Source organism: Coenobita brevimanus, chromosome 80 (genome assembly GCF_032717465.1).
Source record: "Coenobita brevimanus isolate Jiangsu-jjx chromosome 80, ASM3271746v2, whole genome shotgun sequence".
NCBI classification, from domain to species: domain Eukaryota; kingdom Metazoa; phylum Arthropoda; class Malacostraca; order Decapoda; family Coenobitidae; genus Coenobita; species Coenobita brevimanus.
The window spans coordinates 32,516,976-32,526,032 of record NC_137033.1 but is presented as its reverse complement, the minus strand read 5'-3'; positions in this window follow the sequence as shown (position 1 = coordinate 32,526,032).

The following is a 9,057-nucleotide window of genomic DNA, read 5'->3' as shown; positions in this document are numbered from 1 at the left end:
GGAGTTAAGCACCGGCAAGAACCTGTCTATTATTATTAGCATTAGTTATTGATTGTCAGGAGTGGAGTCACTTTCTCAAGAGGCTAACAGTACTAACAAACAGCACTTGTGAGTAATTAGGCTCTGCTGTGTGCTGATGAGAAACTTTATAAAAATTCTCATGCTTAGAGAATCGGCGAAGTAAGCAGGCATAAAGCAAAACTTACTACTTTTTTATCACAATTCAATTCCTTGTCTCTATTTTCAAGTAACATTTAGCATTTTTTAATTCATAAATTTCACGTCCCCGTGACAGTATCATTCGACTGAATGGAAAATGTAAATTTCAGATATAATGCATGTATTTGCAAAGGAAACTTTTATTTTATACCTAAATTTACCGGTACCTCTATAGATAGCTTAAAATTGCACTTTAAATTGATCAAACCTTAAAAAAAATAATAATAATAACGGTTGAATAGGCTTGCTTTGCTCGCCACCCCCGAATCCTGAAAACTGGGTCCCCTAACAACACGTGCGTCCATCACAAATACTTTTGTGGACGCCCCTGCTAAGCGATAGCCTAACCTAAGCCACTACATGACTACCCTTACAAAATTCGCTCCCCCAACTCAAACTAGGCTTAAAGGGTAAGTCTTAGTGAGAATCGTTCAGGGACGTAATATAATGAAAATCGGTAACGTTGGTTATTTCTAAAGTTATACCTGCACTTATTATGTCTGCAGCCTCCATAAGAATCCATAGTTACATTTCTAGGTAATGAGGAATTGCAGCAGCGGTCAATGTAACCAATTCATTTGGCTAAGGGATGAATAGCTTAAAAACTTAAGCCTCGATGGATAGCCGTATGGACACAAAACCATAGTGAAATATCACAGTAATACAAGGTATGAATCCTCTTTGAACATTAGGAATAACTCCCATTTCGGATTTTCGGTGCTATGCTGTACAGCCTCCACACTTTGGCTTATTATGATCTAGACTCTCTAAGCCTATATGTGTTTTTTGCATTAGAAAAAAATTTATTTTTCAATGATGACACTTACATAAGCTTTACCTAAATAAAAATTTGTCATAATTTGTTTCTTATAACACAGCCTGTAGTTCATGATTCATTGTTAGGTTAAATATGCTATGTCCTATTCATCAGAATTTTCTAATAATTCAGTTTTCTAACAGACAGAATCCGTCCGACTCCCACATATTTTTAAAATAATGTACGGTAAGTATTCCCACTTCCTCTGATATTGACACTCTCGGTGTGACACTAAACACTAACCTAGCTGGACACCCTGTGTTAGATCCATTGCCAAAGAAGCCTCTAAAAAACTGGGACTCCTATACAGTCTGAGAATTTTTCACTGACGAGGAGTTGGCCATAATGTTATCTTAATGACTTGGCCAAATGATATGTGCATGTAGATGTAGTGACCAAATAAAGAGAAACCTTGAGTACAGTGACACAAAAACAACTTATTGTATCATTCGGCTACATGCAAAATGTAAATTTCAGATATAATGCATGTATTTGCAAAGTAAACTTTTGCTTTACACCTAAATTTACCGGTACCTCTATAGATAGCTTAAAATTGCACTTTAAATTGATCAAAACATTAAAAAAATAATACCGGCTGAATAGGCTCCCTTTGCTCGCCACCCCCGAATCCTGAAAACTGTGTCTTCTAACAACATGTGCGTCAACCACAAATACTTTTGTGGACGCCCCTGCTAAGCAATAGCCTAACCTAAGCCACTACATGACTACCCCTACAAAATTCGCTCCCTCAACTCAAATTAGGCTTAAAGGGTAAGTCTTAGTGAGAATAGTTCAGAGACATAACATAATGAAAATCGGTAACGTTGGTTACTTCTAAAGTTATACCTACAATTTTCATGTCTGCAGCTTTTATAAGAATCCATAGTTACATTTCTAGGTATTGAGGAATGGCAGCAGCCGTCAGTGTAACCAGTTCATTTGGCTAGGGGATGAATAGCTTGTAAGCCTAAGCCTGGATGGATAGCCTGTTACTAAAGGTATGGACACAAAACCATAGTGAAATACCACAGTAATACAACATATGAATATTCTTTGAACATTAGGGATAACTGCCATTTCGGATTTCGGTTCTACACTGTACAGGCTCCACACTTAGGGTTATTATGATCTAGACTGCCTAAGCTTATATGTATTCTTGGCATTAAAAAAAAAATGGTATTTTTGAATGACGACACTTATTTAAGCTTTACCTAGATAAAGATTTATGTCATTATTAGCTTCTTCCAGCATGTAGTTCATTACTAATTGTAAGGTTAAATATGTCCTGTCCTAACCATCAGAATTTTCTAATAATTCAGTTTTCTAAACGACCGTATCCTTCCGACTCACACATGATTTTTAATAATGTAAATATTCCCACTTCCTCTAATACTGACATTCTCGGTGTGACACTAAATACTGACCTGAGCTGGACACCCTATGGTAGAGCCATTGCCAAAAAAGCCTAAAAAAAAACTGGGCCTCCTATACAGTCTGGGAATTTTTCACTGACGAGGAGTTGGCCATAATGTTATCTTTATAACTTGGCCAAATGATATGTGCATGTTGATGTAGTTACCAAATAAAGTATTGAATCCTTGAGTACAGTGACACAGAAACAACTTAATGTATCATTCGGCTACATCGATAATATAAAATTCCGGTATAATGCATGTATCTGCAAAGTAAACTTTTATTTTACACCTAAATTTACCAGTACCTCTATAGATAGCCTAAAACTGCACTTTATATTGTTCAAAAGAAAAAGAAAATAAAAAGGCTGAACAGGCTCGCTTTGCTTGCCACCCCCCAGTCCTGAAAACTGGGTCCCCTAACAACATGTGTGTTCACCACAAATACAGTTGTGGGCGCCCCTGCAAAGTGATAGCCTAACCTGAGCCACAACATGACTACCTCTATAAAATTCGGTCCGCCAACTGAAATTAGGCTTAAAAGGTAAGTCTTAGTGAGAATAGTTCAGGGACTTAATATAATGAAATTCGGTAACGCTGCTTACTTCTAAAGTTATACCTGCACTTTTTATGCCTGCAGCCTCCATAAGAATCCATTGTTACATTTCTACGTAATGAGAAATTGCAGCAGCCTTCAATGTAACCAATTCATTTGGCTAAGGGATGCATAGCTGAAAAACCTAAGCCTGGATGGATTGCTCGTTACTAAAGATTGGAAAATAAAAACATAGTGAAATACCAGAGTAATACAAGATATGAATATTCTTTGATCATTCGGGATAACTCCCATTTCGGATTTTCGATGCTACGCTGTACAGCCTCCACACTTAGGCTTATTATGATCTAGACTGCCTAAGCCTATATATGTTCTTGGCATTAGAAATAATGGTACAGTATTTTTGAATGATGGCACTTGTATAAGCTTTACCTGGATAAAGATTTATGTCATAATTTGCTTCTTATATCATAGCCTGTATTTCATTATTCATTGTTAAGTTAAATATGCTATATCCTATTTATCAGAATTTTCTAATAATTCAGTTTTCTAACAAACAGAATCCTTCCGACCCCCATATAATTTTTAATAATGTAAATATTCCCACTTCGTCTAATACTGACATTCTCGGTGTGACACTAAATACAAACCTAAGCTGGATTGTCCATAATGTTAGTGTTATGAATGGGGATTTGCCAGTTAAGTAGTCTCGTACTCTTCGAGACGTTTCTCGTACCATAAGTTCCAGTACGAGTCAGACTTGCCAGTTAGCCTGCTGTTTGTGAGCGTATTTGTTTTGTAAGTTATGCATTAATTTTTTTGCTCTTTTTCTCTATAATGATTTATTTAAGTGATTGCTTGTAAAATTATTTAATTTAAGTACGTATGGTAAATGATTTAGAGTGTTATGTAATGTGAGACAACTCCGCATGTTTTGATGTGTCTGAGTTGGCAACTGTTGCCCGTCGAGAGTATACTCGTAGAATACAGACATTTCTCGAATAATGCAAGCCTATATAAGATATGGTAGAAATTATTACAAGTTCAGTCGGGTGTCAGGTCACTTTGAGTGAAGTGCAGTCGGTTTTGGTTCTGTGTCAGTGTCAGTGCAGATTGTATATTTTTAGTACTTGTGAAAACAGTGGCAAACAGTGACGAGTTATTGAAGTTTGTATATCATTGGAACTTGAGAAAACAGTGGAGAGTCAAGCATTAAGTGTAATTACTGTCGGTGAAGATTATTTTCGGTACTTGTGTAATAAGTATTGGCAAGCATTAAGTGTACTAACAGTGAAGTGTTGTTAAGCATTAAGTGTAATAGCAGTTAGTAAAGTGTGAATAGGTCCAGTGCTTGTGAGAACAGTGATGTTGAAGAGCATTAAATGGAATTATTTGGAAAATAAAGATAGTGAACTTTAAGGAGCCAGTGTTTAGTTTTGCCTCTGCTGATCTTGTGTACTGTACACCTAAGGCTGACCATAGGAAGAACAACTCACTGGGCAACGTCCTTCCTGTACTGTACTACTGCTGTTGGAGCCTGTGGCAGTGTGGGGTGAGGACGTAACACTGGTGTCAGGAGTGGGATTATTCAGGACTGCAGTGAGTCTAATCTTCGACATGGAGCAAGAAGGTGTCCAGACAAGAGGCCAAGCTAGGAGGGAAGAGGCATCGCTGAGTGGAATTATGAAACTATTACAAGCACATATACAGACACAGAACGAAGGTCGGTAGAAACTCCAATCACAGTTGCAAGCACGGAGTGAAGGACAAGAAAAACTCCAAGCACAATTACAGACCCAAAGTGAAGAACAGAGAGAGCTCAAGAAAGAACTCAAAGAACTAATACAGGCACATACTAAAGAACTCAAGGAACAAACTAAAGGACTCAAAGAACAATTGCAGGTACAAAGGGTACATCTGAAACCAGAGAATGAACAACTAGAGGCACCAGGTGAAGAGCAAAAAGAACGATATGAACAACTTCATGAGGCATCAGAGGAACAACAGAGGGAATTACAACTGAGGGTGCAAGGACAGCTAGATGCATTCATGGGAGAAATCAGGGAAGAACAGCAGCAGCTTAAGGAGGAGATAGATGCCAAGCTAGAACAGCAGAAGTATGAGGTAAGCAATAATGTGATGGAGTACAAACGGCATGTAGATGACCAGTTGAAGACAGTTAGTGAGGAAATAGTGACAGAGTGCAAACAGCATGTGGACAACCAGCTTAAGATTAGTGAGGAAATAGTGACAGAGTGCAGACAGCATGTAGATAACCAGTTGGAGCATGTAGTCGACCATGTTAAGATAATTAGTGAGAAAATTGAGGCTGTAGAGTAGTATTGCACTGCTGAGCCTCAGGTTAGTGTACAGGGAGCATATGAAAGGAATGGACAGTGTATGGTGAATCTTGACGGATCCCAAGCATCTAAAGGTAGCATTACAATCAGAATGTTGGAGATTCAATTCCTGGACTTACTGACGATGCCCCAGTTTTTAGGCCCCAAACCAGTGAAGTGCATGGCTGTAATGGGGATCCAATTAAGATGAAACCTCAAGAATTTGATGGGAAGCTTACCATGCAGTTTGAGTTACTTGCAGATCAGAATGGTTGGGATGATAAGAGGGCTGCAGAAGAACCACCGCTGAAGAATTGCGAGAAGACAGACGAACAGACAGCAAGGAGCGTAGTAGGAATGGGAATCATAGGAAGAAATGCAGCTGTACTGTAGTGACGTGGCCAGCATCGGATGGAGAAGACCTGGAAAGGATGCAGATGGAGGAAACAGATTTACAACCGGTGCTAGAGTGTCTGCAGCAGAGTACAGTGCGACCATTTTGGGAAGAAGTTTCCACGTTAAGCCCCTCGACCAAGAGTTACTGGAGTCAGTGGGACCTTCTTTGTCTGAACAATGGACTACTGGAGTGTCAGTGCAAGACACCCAATGGCCTCAGCAAGTGTTGGCAACTGGTGGTTCCGAAGAAGATGAGGTCCAAGATCTTGGATGAGTCCCATAACCAGATCACTAGTGGGCACCTGGGAGTGAAGACAATTCTAAGCCGGCTGTGACACAAGTTCTACTGGATTGGCATGCGTCAGGATGTTGATGAGTGGTGTCGGAACTGTGATGTGTGCTCTGTCAAGAAGAGGACCAAGACCTTCCAGGAGGAGTGGACTGTGTGGAGGAACAAGGACATCGTCGGAAGCAGCATAGAAGAAGACCTGATAAGTTGAAAGATTGTTTTGTGTACAGTTGGATGTTTCGTTAGGATTAGGGTTTATGTTTGTATATGCTGTATAGTTTTGTCGGGACGACAAAGAACTAGGGAGGAGTAGTGTTATGAAGGGAGATTTGCCAGTTGGGTAGTCTCGTACGTTCCAGACGTTTCTCATACCATAAGTTCCAATACGTGTCCGAGTTGCCAGTTAGCCTGCTGTTTGTGAGCGTAGTTGTTTCGTAAGTTATGCATTATTTTTTGTGCTCTTTTTCTCTATAATGATTTGTTTAAGTGATTGCATGTTAAATTATGTAATTTAAGTTCGTATGGTAAATGATTTAGTGTTATGTAATGTTAGACAACTCTGCATGTTTTGATGTGTCTGAGTTGGCAACTGTTGTCCGTCGAGAGTATACTCGTAGAATGTAGACGTTTCTCGAATAATGCAAGCTTATATAAGATATGGTAGAGATTATTACATGTTCAGTCGGGTGTCAGGTCAGTTTGAGTGAAGTGCAGTCAGTTTTAGTGCAATGTCAGTGTCAGTGAAGATTGTATACTTTTGGTACTTGTGAAAACGGTGGCAAACATTGACGGGTTATTGAAGTTTGTACATCATTGGAACTTGAGAAAACAGTGACGTGTCAAGCATTAAGTGTAATTACTGTCGGTGAACATTATTTTCTGTACTTGTGTAATAAGTATTGGCAAGCATTAAGCGTACTAACAGTGAAGTGTTGTTAAGCATTAAGTGTAATAGCAGTTGGTATAGTGTGAATAGCTCCAGTGCTTGTGAGAACAGTGAAGTTGGAAAGCATGCAATTATTTGGAAAATAAAGATAGTGAACTTTAAGGAGCCAATGTTTATTTTCGCCTCAGCTGATCTTGTGTACTGTACATCTGAGGCTGATCATAGGAAGAACAACTCACTGGGCAACGTCCTTCCTGTACTGAACTACTGCTGTTGTAGCCTGTGGCAGTGTGGGGTTAGGACGTAACATTATCTTTATAACTTGGCCTAATGATCAGTGCATGTAGATGTAGTTACCAAATAAAAGTAAAGAAACCTTGAATACAGTGACACAAAAACAACGTTTTGTATCATTCAGCTACATGGAAAATGTAAATTTCAGATATAATGCATGTATCTGCAAAGCAAACTTTTATTTGACACCGAAAGGTACCGGTACCTCTATAGATAGCTTTAATCTGCACCTTAAATTGATCAAAAAAAAAAAAAAAAAAGCCGAACAGGCTCGCTTTGCTCGCCACCCCCAAACCTGAAAACTGGGTTCTCTAATATCACGTGCGTTCACCACAGATACACTTGTGGCCGCCCCTGCTAAGCGATAGCCTAACTTAAGCCACAGCATGACTACCCCTACAAAATTCGGTCCCCCAACTCAAACTAGGCTTAAAAGGTAACTCTTAGTGAGAATACAAATAGTTCAGGGACGTAATATAGTGAAAATCGGTAACATTGGTTACTTCTAAAGTTATACCTGCATTTTTCATGCCTGCAGCCTCGATAACAATCCTGGGGGGCGCGGTAGCACAGTGGTAGCGCGCTGGACTTGAAATCGGGGGATTGCAAGTTCGAGCCTCGCCCGGGCTGCCGTGCCGGGAGAGGTAGCTCCCTCCTGTAACCCTAGCGGGGCTATATAGTCCAATACAGGGCTTAGCTCGGGGGAACTCCATTTCTCCCATTTTTTTTTCGATAAGAATCCATAGTTACATTTCTAGGCATTGAGGAATTGCAGCAGCCGTCAGTGTAACGAAATCATTTGGCTAAGGGATGCATAGCTTAAAAACCTCAGGCTGAATGGATTGCCTGTTACTAAAGGTAGAGAAACAAAACCATAGTGAAATGCAAGTGTAATACAAGATATGAATATTCTTTGAACATTCGGGATAACTGCCATTTCGGATTTTCGGTGCTACGCTGTACAGCCTCCACACTTAGGCTTATTATGATCTAGACTGCCTAAGCCTATATGTGTTCTTGGCATTAGAAAAAATATTTTTGAATGATGACACTTGTATAAGCTTTACCTCGATAAAGATTTATGTAATAATTTGCTTCTTATATCATAGCTCGTAGTTCATTATTCATTGTAAGGTTAAATATGCTATGTCCTGTTCATCAGAATTTTCTGATAATTCAGTTTTCTGACCGACAGCATCCTTCTGACTCCCACATGATTTTTAATAATGTAAATATTCCCACTTCCTCTAATACTGACATACTCGGTGTGACACTAAATACTAACCTAAGCTGGACACTCTATGTTAGATCCATTGCCAAAGAAGCCTCTAAAAAACTAGGCCTCCTATACAGTCTGAGAATTTTTCACTGACGAGGAGTTGGCCATAATGTTATCTTGATAACATGACCTAATGATATGTGCATGTAGATGTAGTGACCAAATAATGTATAGAAACCTTGAGTACAGTGACACAAAAACAACATACTGTATCATTCGGCTACATGGATAATGTAAATTTCAGATATAATGCATGTATATGCAAAGTAAACTTTTATTTTACACCTAAATTTACTGGTACCTCTACAGTATAGACAGCTTAAAACTTACTTTAAATTGATCAAAACATAAAAAGAAAATAATGGCTGAATAGGCTCGCTTTGCTCGCCACCATCGAATCCTGAAAATTGGGTCCCCTATGGACATGTGCTTCCACCACAAATACTTTTGTGGGCGCCCATGCTAAGCGACAGCCTAACCTAAGCCACAACATGACTACCCCTACAAAATTCACTTCCCCAACTCAAACTAGGCTTATAAGGTAAGCCTAAGTGAGAACATCTCAGGGAC